The sequence below is a fragment of the Phacochoerus africanus genome, chromosome 12 (genome assembly GCF_016906955.1).
Source record: "Phacochoerus africanus isolate WHEZ1 chromosome 12, ROS_Pafr_v1, whole genome shotgun sequence".
NCBI lineage: Eukaryota > Metazoa > Chordata > Mammalia > Artiodactyla > Suidae > Phacochoerus > Phacochoerus africanus.
The window spans coordinates 61,624,713-61,637,197 of record NC_062555.1 but is presented as its reverse complement, the minus strand read 5'-3'; the positions used below and the strand labels follow the sequence as shown (position 1 = coordinate 61,637,197).

Here is a 12,485-nt window from a genome sequence, read left to right as displayed (position 1 = left end):
CCTTGATAAGTTGTCTTCAAAAAAAAAAAAAAAGAGAGAAAGAAATCAGGGTACACTTCCCGACTGAATGGTAAGCTTCCACTAGGGAAAACAAACGCAGTGAACTGAGTATTAAATCGTGAAGTTCATTTCATCTGTACTCAGGAATGAGTGGCATCCCTTCAGAGACTCACTGTTTACACAGAGTCTCTGACAACCAGCTGGACCTCAGCAGCCTGGTCTTCGTCTTCTCTCTTGTCCCGCAAGACCGTGCTCTTTATAACCTTAGGCGTGTAACCGACTTTAACATCAGTAATCCTGACAGCTCCTTGCAGGATTTGTAACGCCACGTAGAGGAGTTTTCTTGGACACCTGCACCTCCAGTTTCCCCATCAGCATGAACCTGAGAGGCCCACCTAGATGCCTGAGAAAGACCTGGAAAGTCCATGTAAAGGATGCTGTCAGAGTTTATAGGCCAAGAGGCTGATTTAGACCATTGCTCCCATCTGCAAGTCTTTAGTTGCCTGAAATCCATCCTTGTGTTTGTTTTTGAAACAAAGCTTGTAGAAGGAGGGAGGAAAAAATGAAAGGCGTGACTTACTGCAAACACTAATAATAAACAAGTCATTTTGTTTGTGCTGAAATAGACAGATGCTGTCTGAGCACAGATGTGTGTGGATCTTGAATCATTTAGAAAACTCCCCAATAGTGCAGATCAAACTTTATGGGTAGCATAGAACAGCAGCTTTTGAAACAGAAAGATACCTTACCAGTACCTATTTAATACTGTTTTGATCTTTTAGGTTTAAAAATCTCTTTAAATGACTGATAGACTCTTAAAATATATATGTCTGTTAATGAGGTCACTGAACCTGGGGAAGGGGTTATATGGCCAGCATCTTGCTTCTTCCACACAGCTGCTTTTCAGAGACAAAAAACCCACAAAGATCACAGAAGGCCTGAGACCTGCATGTCTTTCCCGGCCACACAGAGCAACAATTCCAATATCCTATAAAGATCACGTTAAAAACGTAAAATCTCCTGTTAATTAGGGGGAAGCTTGGAGACTATAGTTAGTGAAATGCTGATGTTGTTACTGTTTAAGAATACAGAAAGACTATGAGAAAAGGCTTAGATACTGGATACATCCAACCCATGAGCATCCTATAGACGTCGTGATTACAAAGAACTTGGTTCTGAAATGAAAATGTTGAGAAGAGGTTGGAGCGGGACATTTGAGAGCATGATAGATATGGTGAAAAGGTGATTTGAGCCCTGCTGCCCTTTGGGGTAACTTCTGGGAGGAGGGACACTTACTAAATTAATGAGAGGTCATTTGAGAAATAAATAAAATGGAATCCTTCATATAGCATGGGCCTGGCCAAAGAAACTCATCATTCAGCAAATGAGACCCTCCCCGCAAGGGGGGGGGGGATCTTTTCAAAGGACTGGAAATTTCATGAGTTATTTGAATATCTGCAGTTTAAACATCAAGATCAGAGTAGTCATATTCCTCAATTAAGAATATAAGTTGGGGAGTTCTCGCTGTGGTGCAGTGGGTTAAGAATCCAACTGCAGCAGCTCAGTTTGCTGCGGAGAGGTGGATTCAATCCCTGGCCTGGGGCAGTGTGTTAAAGGATCCAGCATTGATGCAGCTGCTGTGTAGGTCATAGCTGCGGCTGGGATTCAGTCCCTGGCCCCATATGCTGTGGGTGCTGCCAAAAAAAAAAAACATTGAGCTGATGACGGCTTTTGTTTGGAAGAGGGTTTCAGATCTTACCAGCAATGCTCACTGACCCAGCATGGTGTTTAAATTCAGCAAACTTGAATTTAAATTGAGTGTTTGCTAAGGATGAAACCCTGCTCGTCAGGCCAGGTGAATTTAAAATTAAGAAATAAATAAATAAAGGGTTAAAGAGGGGCTCTCTCAAAAAAGTTACAATCTAGCTACTACAGGCAAAACTACTCTCTCTCTCTCTCTCTCTCTCCCCCTCCCTCTCTCCAATTACCCAAATGGATAAGGGGGGAAAAATACGATGGTCACATTCTTATGGTTAATGTGTGTACCCCTCGTTATGACTCTCATAATAGCCAGGAGCGGGAACCAAGCAGGCTCCGAATCGGTATTTTTGTTGGAATGGCTAATTAACTTGCTTAACATTGTCCAGGTCACTCTTGAATGTCAAAGCCACAGACGTATTCCTGGGGCCTGTGCTTTTTTGCCACCACATGCTGCCTGCATCACCCAAATATTTTCCCTGTAGTCCTCGAGTTAGTTCAGTGAGTATATTTAATGCATCCGACTCCCTCTGTATTCAGCTCTGTTGTTTACTCGACTTTTTCCCTCATTGACTAGAGGACAGGAGTCTGGTAACCTTCACTCTCTTTTTACCCAAATATCTAGCACTTATCTGTGTCATCAAGGGAGACTCACCAGCCACTGGCTTCCCTCCACAGAGCAATGGATATTAGATGCAGAAACACCCACCACTATAAGTTCATGGTCTCAACTCATTGTGTTCTTTAACCGAGGTGTGATTCTAACAGCAGTGTGTGTCCCTGAAGAAAATATCATGAAGGGTTTTTTTTTTTTTTTCTTTTTTGGCCATCCCCTTGGCATGCAGAAGTTCCCAGGCCAGGGATCAAACCAGAGCCACAGTAGCGACCATGCCAGATCCTTAACCGCTAGGCCACCAGGGAACTCTCATCATGTGGTTTTGATGCCATTTCATTGAGACGTTTTCTTTCAGACATAGATATAAACAGAGGGTAGGGCTGGCCAGTGCACCACAGGGCTCCGGGAGGCGGGGAGGGAGTGTCTGACTCATGCAGACTGAGGTTTTAGGTCTTCTTCCCAGGAATGCTTGGATTCCCAGAGGCAGGGAAAGCCCACATTTTAGCAGAATTACCTCAACAGTGCAGTGCTTGGTCATGAGCTGAAAGTCTAATTACAAATCAGGTTGCATCGTCTCTGTCACCAGCCCTGGACTTCCTGGCCTGGACCTGTGGACCACAGGAAGACGTCCACAAAGGAGCACGTGTGTTGGGGGCGGTGGGTGGGGAGGACGTTTATATCTACCGGCTAAAGGATTTTGCCCAAGAGATACTAGATAAAAGAAAAATGTTCATCATATCAGATATTTTGAAGTGTAGGCAGTTGGGTGGGATTTTTTTTCCTGATTCTTCTGCCTTTAGCTCATCAACCCTGGCCCGTTCAACAGTCAAAATCTCATCCTCTCCTATGAGGTCCAGTTCGAATGATTCAAATGACCTCTTTTCCATAAAGCCCAAACTTTCCCTTTGACCACTAATCGTCTTCTGAACCCCATAATGCCTCGTCTGTGGGCACAGTGGCACCTTTTACCTTGTCTTAGATTATCATATTTTCTACATAGGCCCGGCTTCCTTGAAACTGGCACGCCATCGATATCTGTTGAATTTAATGGATTAAATGGTTTTATCTGGACCTGGGCGCCCTTCTGTTTACTTTAATTTCACACTTTCAGTTCAGGTGTCTACAGAGTGTGAAGCACCATTACTGGGCTTGAAGATACATCTGTTTGGGCACGTACTCTGGCTCCATGTAGCCGTTGATAGTTTGCCCAAAATGTTCTTAATAACAAAAACTACCATAATAAGTGCCGTCTCTCCATAGTACAGTCTTACTGAAATTAGGTGCAGAGATAATAAAGTCTGCTCTTAAGTTTTAAGTGGTTGTAACCCAGACCACTCTCTGTCCATTCTTCCCATACTGCTTTGACAAGAGACAGGCACCGGAAGCCAGAGATGTGTTCACACAGTCCACTTGATCTCACAGGATGTGGCTCCTGATGGTCAACTGGGCCCATTCCACTTGACCCTGTCTGTTTGCTCTTCCTCCCCACCCCAAGCCGTTTCTACCCATCAGGCATTCTAGTAGAAGGATGCTTTCTTTGTTTTTGTGGGTATTACCACAGAAACAATGATGGATGGAATCAAGAATTGTAGCAAGAGAGCCTTGCTCAGCTTGTGTCCTCCATGTAAGAGATGCTTAATAAATCTTTGCTGAGTGAACCATCTAGCAAGAGTCCATGGTTCAACGGTCCTATAAGGCATTTGACTAGATCTGCATCGTGGTTATGCATGTTTGAGGCTGGTCACAATTTTTGTTTAAACTGTAGCACACTTACTTTTCTTTCTTAAGACATTGCAAACAATTTTTGCTACAGTTTGTGGGTTAAATTCTTAACCAAGTTTCTAGGGATTATATTTATTCCGTTCTTAATACTTGTTCTCTTTCCAGATCACAGGATTAGGTTCAGGTTTTCAATTTAATGCAACTTACAAATAAGCTTTCGAAAAATGTTAATTAAAAGTATTGAGTCCTTGACTTTTTTATTGAGTGAGCTATTAAAAGCTTCTGAGGTTCCCCTCTTCAAGTTAACACAGTGGTGAAGTGTGGAAGTTTCTTCACTTTAAGGAAAAATAGAGTTCTCAGGTTGGGTTATGTCTTAAAAATGTAAAACAGTCTTTTCCGAAGCATAGATAGTTAACCAGCCATTCTCTGTAACTCTATGTAGGAGTTTCAGATTGTCTTAGATGCTGATTACTTGTATCCCAGAGTCCTTGAATCAAAACCTTGGTACAATCTCGTTTTCTCCTCCTCTGCTATCAGGATATATTATTTCCTGATGTTCAAATCTTACACGCTTACCGAGTAAGAGAGGAATTCAAATGGAATATTTGTCTGACTTTTCTTTTCTTTTTTTTTTGTCTTTTTTTTGTTGTTGTTGTTGTTGCTATTTCTTGGGCCGCTCCCGCAGCATATGGAGGTTCCCAGGCTAGGGGTCCAATCGGAGCTATAGCCACCGGCCTATGCCAGAGCCACAGCAACGCGGGATCCGAGCCGTGTCTGCAACCTACACCACAGCTCACGGCAACGCCGGATCGTTAACCCACTGAGCAAGGGCAGGGACCGAACCCGCAACCTCATGGTTCCTAGTCGGATTCGTTAACCACTGCGCCACGACGGGAACTCCTGTCTGACTTTTCTGAACACAATTATATCTGTTCTAGAAAATACAGAAGGAAAAAAAACCCTCAGATTTTGCATGGAATCCTCCCATGTTTGTCTTAAATACGTGTCATCGGTGAAGCTGAGCCTTTTCTGGTGGGTGTCACAGTCCTGTGCATCACCCTCACAGGTCTTTGAAATGCTGTCCGACACCCTGAGGTGCTGTCCTAGGGGCCGTCTCCTCCCAGAGCGGCATTCTCCTCTTCATGCCCCATCTCTGTGGTTTCCCTGTTGGAGGGATTGGAGTATTGCGGTTCTAGAAATGTCTCTGGTTGAGATGCTGGTGTACTCACCTGCTGTCTGCAGTCCCTTTAATTTCCTCCTGTTCGTGCCACCTGCCAGGTCTAACGACTACAGCAGATCTTACTCTTCAGACAACCAGATGGAACTCCAGTGCAAAGAACATATCAGAGTGAAATCTTTCCTTTTTAATTAGTTGCTTCTGATTTATACAAAAACAAAAACAAGAATGAATGTGAGAAGGAAAGGACAAGCCAGCCTCAATCCAGAGGCAGGAGACTCCCCCATCCCCACCCCTCCCCCAGCAACAAGGAGCTTTAGCTCCTTTATCAGCCCAAAGGAGATGGAGGTCAGCCCTGGTTGGGGACTTCCTTTTTCTCTTGTCTTTTTACTGTCAGCACAGGGGCATCAGGGAAGCCAGCCTTGGGAATGCCTTCTTGCTGCACAGCGTCATCCAATGCCATTCTCGCTACTCACATCTTCTGCGAGGAAGAGTCATCTGTTCATTCACTTGGGATTGTTTTACTAGCAGCACAGGCTTTGCTGCAACCAGTAGTTTGCTTCCACCCAGGAAAATGTTTTCCTTGAACTATGGGAAAAAATTTAATTCGAGCAATTAAGACTAGAAAAGAAAATGGATGAGCATCTTCCTGCATTGCACTTTCCCTGCTCTTGCCTGTTTTTATTTCTTTACCAGAATTTTTAAATGTCCCCTCATTATCTTTTGCCAAAACGATCCATCATCACCATCTTGCTTTTCAGCAGTGTGAGTCGTTTGCAGTACCTGGCGGCGTAAACTGATAGTCAAAGTCATCATAAAATCGTTTCCTGGTCGCTAGAATATTACGTATGGTGCAAAAATGCTTAATTTCTGGAAAGTAACTGTAAGATTTAATTTTTCTTTGCTAAGAAATTCTAAATTACCTTTTGATAATTGTGGTCTTTATGGTATTAATTGAGGAGGAGCTTGGGTGTGGTGGTATGTCCATAGCCACCCATCTGATCTGGGGTGAGCCTTGGCTCAGTCACTGACCCTGTGTGACTCTGGGCAAGATTCTCACACCCTTTAGTTCCTTAATTGCTTCGTTCACAAATTCTTCCTTGTATGATCTTGTTGTGAAAATTGAAAGACACACTGTATGTAAATTTGGCCCTTAATAAAATGCCTGAGGGAGTTCTTGTAGTGGCTCAGCAGAACAAATCCGACTGGTATCCATGAGGATGCAGGTTGAATCCCTGGTCTCACTCAGTGGGTTAAGGATCTGGCGTTGCCGAGATCTGTGGTGTAGGTCACAGATGCGGCTCACATCCCAAGATGCTGTGGCTGTGGTGTAGGCCAGCGGCTACAGCTTCAATTTGACCCCTAGCCTGGGAACTTTCATATGCTGTGGGTGCAGCCCTGGAAAGACAATAAAGACAAAAAATAAAGCAAAATAAAATGCCTGAGACATCAGGGTTGCGCTGTGAGTAATAATAATAATAATTGCAGCCATCAGTGTTTTTTCTATGTAATACGGTAATAGTGAAAAATACATAAAAAGAGAATCATGTCACTAACTATAGAATAGTTCTACCTCTGTTGGTTTCTGTAAAAAGTCCAAGACTCTAAGTCAAGGAACACGATGATCAGGGGCTGTGAATTAAGCCCCCAGATTCTAGAATAGCATGGATGTTCAAATGCTCAGGCATTATCAGAAAACATGTGTGTTATCTAAGGAAATGAGACAACTGCTTAAAAATATTTTCTTTAGTTTGTAGTGTCTAGTGATGAATTAAACAGCTCTTTGAGTCATCAGAGATGCTCTAAAAAAAAATCCAACACACCCCACCCCCCCACCAAAAAAAGTATTTTTCCTGTTTTTAACCAGACTCCAGCTCTTTGTCCTTTATTTTTTCAGGCCCTTGTACTGACCTGTCTTGGGACTGTTAAAAGCTGGGAAACATTTGCTTGCCAGCGCTAGCTCAGTGGGCAGTATTTATTAAGCAAGGCAGATTTTCATGTTAGAAAGGAGACTTTCCATAACGAGTGGCTGCTTGGGGCTTATGATAGGAAGCGATGATATTTATTTCCTGGGGGTGGGGGGCAGGCAGCTTGCTGGTGTTCAACCAGCAGTTTGCAGAGGTTTGCTTCATGATTTAGTACACCATGCTAAAACGTGCCTTTTGTCTTCCAGTGGGTCTCAGTACAATGTATATGTGGCCGGCTTCTCTTTATCTGGACACTGTGTTTCCTGTCATTACTAAGACAATGCCACGGCCATAAAGTGCATGTGGGTTAGTACCTGGAGGCGTCTTACAACAAAGAGCGAGCGAGGGTGGGAGGTTCCCCCCACAGGAACTGTAGGACATTTGTCCCCTGCCCCCAGAAGCCCATGAGGATGGTTGTTTTCTTCTACTAGAGGGTCTGCACAATGAAGGTTGAGCTTTCTTCTGTGTTGCTGCCTAGCTATGACTTCTTGTGTGGAGCACAGTGACAGTAAGATGGCAGACCCTCCACAAGCAGTGTTAGACTTTTTTTTTTCTTTTTTAGGGCCACACCAATGGCATATGGACGTTCCCAGACTGGGAGTCCAATTGGAGCTACAGCTGCCAACCTATACCCTGGCCACAGCAACACAGGATCTGAGCCGCATCTGCGACCTACACTACAGCACAACGCCCGCCGGATCCTTGACCCACTGAGTGAGGCCAGGGATCCAGCGTCAGGTCCTTAATGCTCTGAGCCACAGGGGAACTCCAGACTTTTATATTTTACATTGGAAACAGCATGTCACATCGGGTCACGTCTGCTGACGATGATAAGCTAACTCAGAGAGTGGCCACTGGAACTCAAAAGGAGTTTATTAGTAACTGTGTCAGACCTTCGTCCTACCATCGGATAAGTACCAGGTGTTTGTGTTTGTCACACGCACGCAGAGTGAATCAGTCACTGGTCTTAGTGGATGCATTTGATGTGCTGCTCCGTGCCTCCCCCTCCATCCTCACCCACCCTCACCGTCGCCCTTCGTGTTAAACAGGAGGACATCAAACTCCAATGCAAAATCACACCCACCTTCCAGTTAAAAATAAAGCAGCTGTGAAATAATCACATTCTTTCAAAATAAGAAAACAGTGATGGGAGCAGAGCTGATCGGATTTAGAGGAAAGCAGGTTACTTAATTCTGGTGATTGTGTGTCTGAATTTGTACAGAAAGGCAATATTGTTTGGGATGATGCACCGTCTACAACACAGAGGGCTGCCATTATGTAGAACTGCTCGGGTTGGGTCTTTGCCTGTCTTGGGTCACCAATCTTGTCTATCAGAATGTGAGGTTGGGAGAGCTCATCAGAATTCAAACAGCGAACCCACCAAAAGGATGGCCAGATTTTTAATGGTATTCATGACAACTGATTATTTCAGCTTTCAAATGACCAGAGCACAGGCCTCTTGAGTCATCAATCCATTTCTTGACCCAGGGTAGTTTGTTTAGTGAGTCCTTCATTCATTCCCTCCCCTTTGCCTCCGTACTTCCTAGAACATCCTTTCCCTTTGTGTCCACTTGCGAGCTCCCGCTGTGCATCCTTCGGTAGGTGTCTTGGGGATCAAAGTCAGCTGTGAGCTGTCTGCAGTGCTCCATCCCATTCTCTGGAAAAGCATTTGCTCCTTGCGCTGCGCATTGTCCCATCCTGTAGTCTCGTGTTTGTGTTCCACGCTCTTGCTGCTCTTTGTATCCTTACCACTTAATACGGAACTTAGCAGAGTCACAGTATTAAGTGTCCACTGGGTGAATATCAATCAAAGGAAGTCAAAATGTTCACAGAGGGCCAGCTGATTAAATAGATGATGCTACAGCCAGGCCATAGAATACTATGATGCCATTGAAAAAGATGATATAGAAAATATTTTCAACATGGAAATATAACCATAAAACTAAACAGAAAGCAGATTATCAAACATAGAGGTAATATGACCTCATTTTTTATCACAGCAAAACATATAATATTCCCATGTATTTTGTGTAAGGAAAAAAATCTCTGGAAGGCTGTTGGCAATGGTTATTTTCTAATGGTGATCTTATGAAGATTTTAATTTCTTCTTTAATCTCTTCCGCATCTTATGAATCTTCAGTAAGCATCTATCACTTTTCTAAATAGAAAAATAGATATTCCTTAAAAAAAAAAAGTCATAAAAGTCTGGGTAAAGGAAGAGGAAAAACACAACACAATGAATTCAGTGATGGAGACATGAGCTCTGCACTAAACATCCTGGGGTTAGAAGCTCATTCTGTCCACCAGACAAAAAATAAAAATAAAAAAAGGAAAAAGTCATCTGTAGTCAAAAAAGAGGAAAAGTTTATTTGAAGTCGAGAAAACTTTATGTGTGAAGGCATACAGGCCAAAAAGGTATATCTTGTGTTAGAGATAACAATACTTTTATGTGGCTGGAAGATAGGGTTGGGGTGGAGGGAAATGTAGCAGCTGAGAGACTAAAAAGACAGATGGAGGCCAATGACTTCATTCTTGAGGAAGGAGAAACGGCCAGGCGTTTGGTCCTTCTGAGTCTCCTGAGAGATACCCAAGGTCTACCGAGTCCATCTCCTAAACTCTCTCAAGCACTATTGCAGCAGCCCACAAATGTACAAAGGACCTCAAAGAACCTCCGTGGTGTTGCCAGTGAAAGTTCCCACAGCGCTGGGCGTTGTTCTGGGTACCATTTGGCCATTCAAGTTTATTTGCAGTGGTTCGGGTCCCAGCCCTAATCATTTGGTGAGGTGGTCATTCATCCTTTCTAAAGCCAGTGGTAGTTATATTCAAAGAAAAATGAAAGGAAATTTCAAGTATGCTGGCAGAGTGAGTAAGAGAATCTGCAGTTTTAAAGCACAGTAGGAAATCTCATGCAATTACAATTCATTGCTGTTGAGAAAAGAAAACATCTTTACAAGTGATTCATGGATCTGCTTTAGGGTCTTTCTCTCTGGAACTTTGGAGATTGTTTCTCATGTTGGACACCTAGTTAATTCCAGTCAGTGGCTCCTTCCTTGAAAGCAGTTGTTTCTAGTGCCTAGGATTCTTCTAGTTGACACTAGTTCTTTCTTACCTGGTAACTAAATCTTACCCTAAGAATAAACGATTAAAAGTAGGAAAAGGACAGCCAGGGAATGAAGTTCTAGAGTTATGTCAAATCAGCCTGAGATGCATACACACTCTTGGGAATTGAATTATTTCTGAACTGAAGAGGCATTTGTAGGTTGGACAGGCATTTGACTAGCTCTGCTTCATGCTCCCTTGGACATCAAGATTTTAAGGGCCCTTCAGGCTGAAAGTGATATGGTATTGAACATGACTCAGTGGACGGTCAGTAAAGCACGAAGTGTTCTGAGAGCATTTGGAAACAGTTGAAATTGTTCAGTGCAGACGTGGTTAGAGGACCCTTTAACTTCAAGTTGCAGCATAAGGAAATCAGAGGTTTTGCAGCAACCTGGAATCAGCTGATAATTTGTCCAGAATAAATTTAGGTTTGGGGTTGCCAGAAAACAGAACAGGACACCCAGTTAAATTTGAACTTCAAGCCAGCAGCGAACCCCTTGTTATTAGTATGTTCCAAATATTGCATGGGACATATTTATACTTAGAACATTTGCTGTCTGAAATTCAGATTTGAATATCCTATATTTTTATTTGCTGAATCTGCTCAGTGTGGACTGCCTCCCTTTTTTGAAATCTGTATGCAAATTCATACAAAGTACTATAGTTCACTTTTGACAAAAATGTGAATTTCAGTTAGGCACTTGATAAAAATATGTTGGATAAATATTTATTTGTTAAATTAAAATTTAGATCATCCACCATTATTATCTTCAAATATTTATTGCTGTTAAAAGCTTGCTTCTTTTTCTTTTAAATCTGGGGGAAGCATTTAGAGCTTGGACTTTACATCTTTAAAATCAGGAAAATGAGATAAAGATTGTTTTACATTGAATGGTACCCCCTTCCTTTCTAGATGAAATCTCCTATTGTTGAATTGTGTGAGCTCAGGTTGGCTTTTGCGTGGCAGGGACATTGCTCTTTTCCCTGGATGTAAGTCTTGGTTCAGATTTGAAGGAACTGACATGTTGATTTAACCACTTCAAGGGCCTTCAGGAAAAAGCAATTCATGGAAGACAATAGCCATTCTTTACAAGGCAGGCTGTACATAAAATGGAAATTCTTGAGGTGTTTCATGGCCCGATAGGCAGTGGAGGGTTAAGTGAAATATTGTTTTTTGAAAGTGGGGTTGTCATGTAGTAACGGGAAAGCAGGAATCAGAAGTTAAGTTGCAGGGGGATGTTTACGGGTTTGGGTGGTTTTGTTTTTTTGTTTTTTGTCGCTGTTTTCAAGGAAAACAGATTCTTGATAGTGAATATACTGTTGAAAAACCTTGTTACTGTTAATCAATTGTAATGTGCAGTTACTTTCTGCATCATTTAAAAAATACTTGCCAAATATTTGTGCTTCATTTCTTTAAAATGTTTGTATTATACAGAAATACAATAGACGGAGGGTATAATAAATCAAGGAAGACAATTTTATAGGAATAATCAAATATATCCATAAAATGAAACAAAATATTTCTCATATATAGAAACTAGTAATGATTTTTGTTTTAAGATGATTGTTAGTCATTAACAATGGAGATAAAGTTAAAGAGGAGTTGGCATTGTGGCTCAGATTAAGGACCCAACATTATCTCTGAGGATGTGGGTTTGATCCCTGGCCTGGCTCAGTGGGTTAAGCATCCAGCATTACCGCAAGCTGCAGCATAGGTTAAAGATGTGATTCAGATCGGTGTTGTAGCGATACAACGCCTGGCTCGAGAATTTACATTGCCACGGGTGTGGCCCTAAAAAGGAAAAAAAAAGTTAAAAAAAATACCTATTTTGCTTTTTGAAAACGTGGATATCATAGATATTACAAATGAAGAACTAGAACCCAAAGAGGAAGTGACTTGTCCAAGGTCCCACGGGGAGCTCAAGGCAGAGCCAGTACTGGAACCTCGAGGGCCTGAGCTTTGTCCTTCCCACTCAGACCCCAGGGCCACAGGGACAGACCTCTGGGATGTAGTCACAGACCTTGGGCTTCAGTCAGCCTCTGGCCATCTCTGCTGTGGTGTCCTCCAGGTGGCCCAGCCATCAGGGCTCTAAGAAAGGCTAGCGAGAGATGGAGGCAAGACTGTTGTGCTGAGAACTGTCTCCCC

General features: G+C 42.7%; 1 protein-coding gene across 9 annotated transcripts in view; it reads left to right on the top strand.

The window, feature by feature from the left end:
- Nucleotides 1–12,485, top strand: part of NRP1 (neuropilin 1) — a 174,936-nt gene that overhangs the window by 87,020 nt on the left and 75,431 nt on the right. The gene's annotated exons all lie outside the window — the stretch shown is intronic.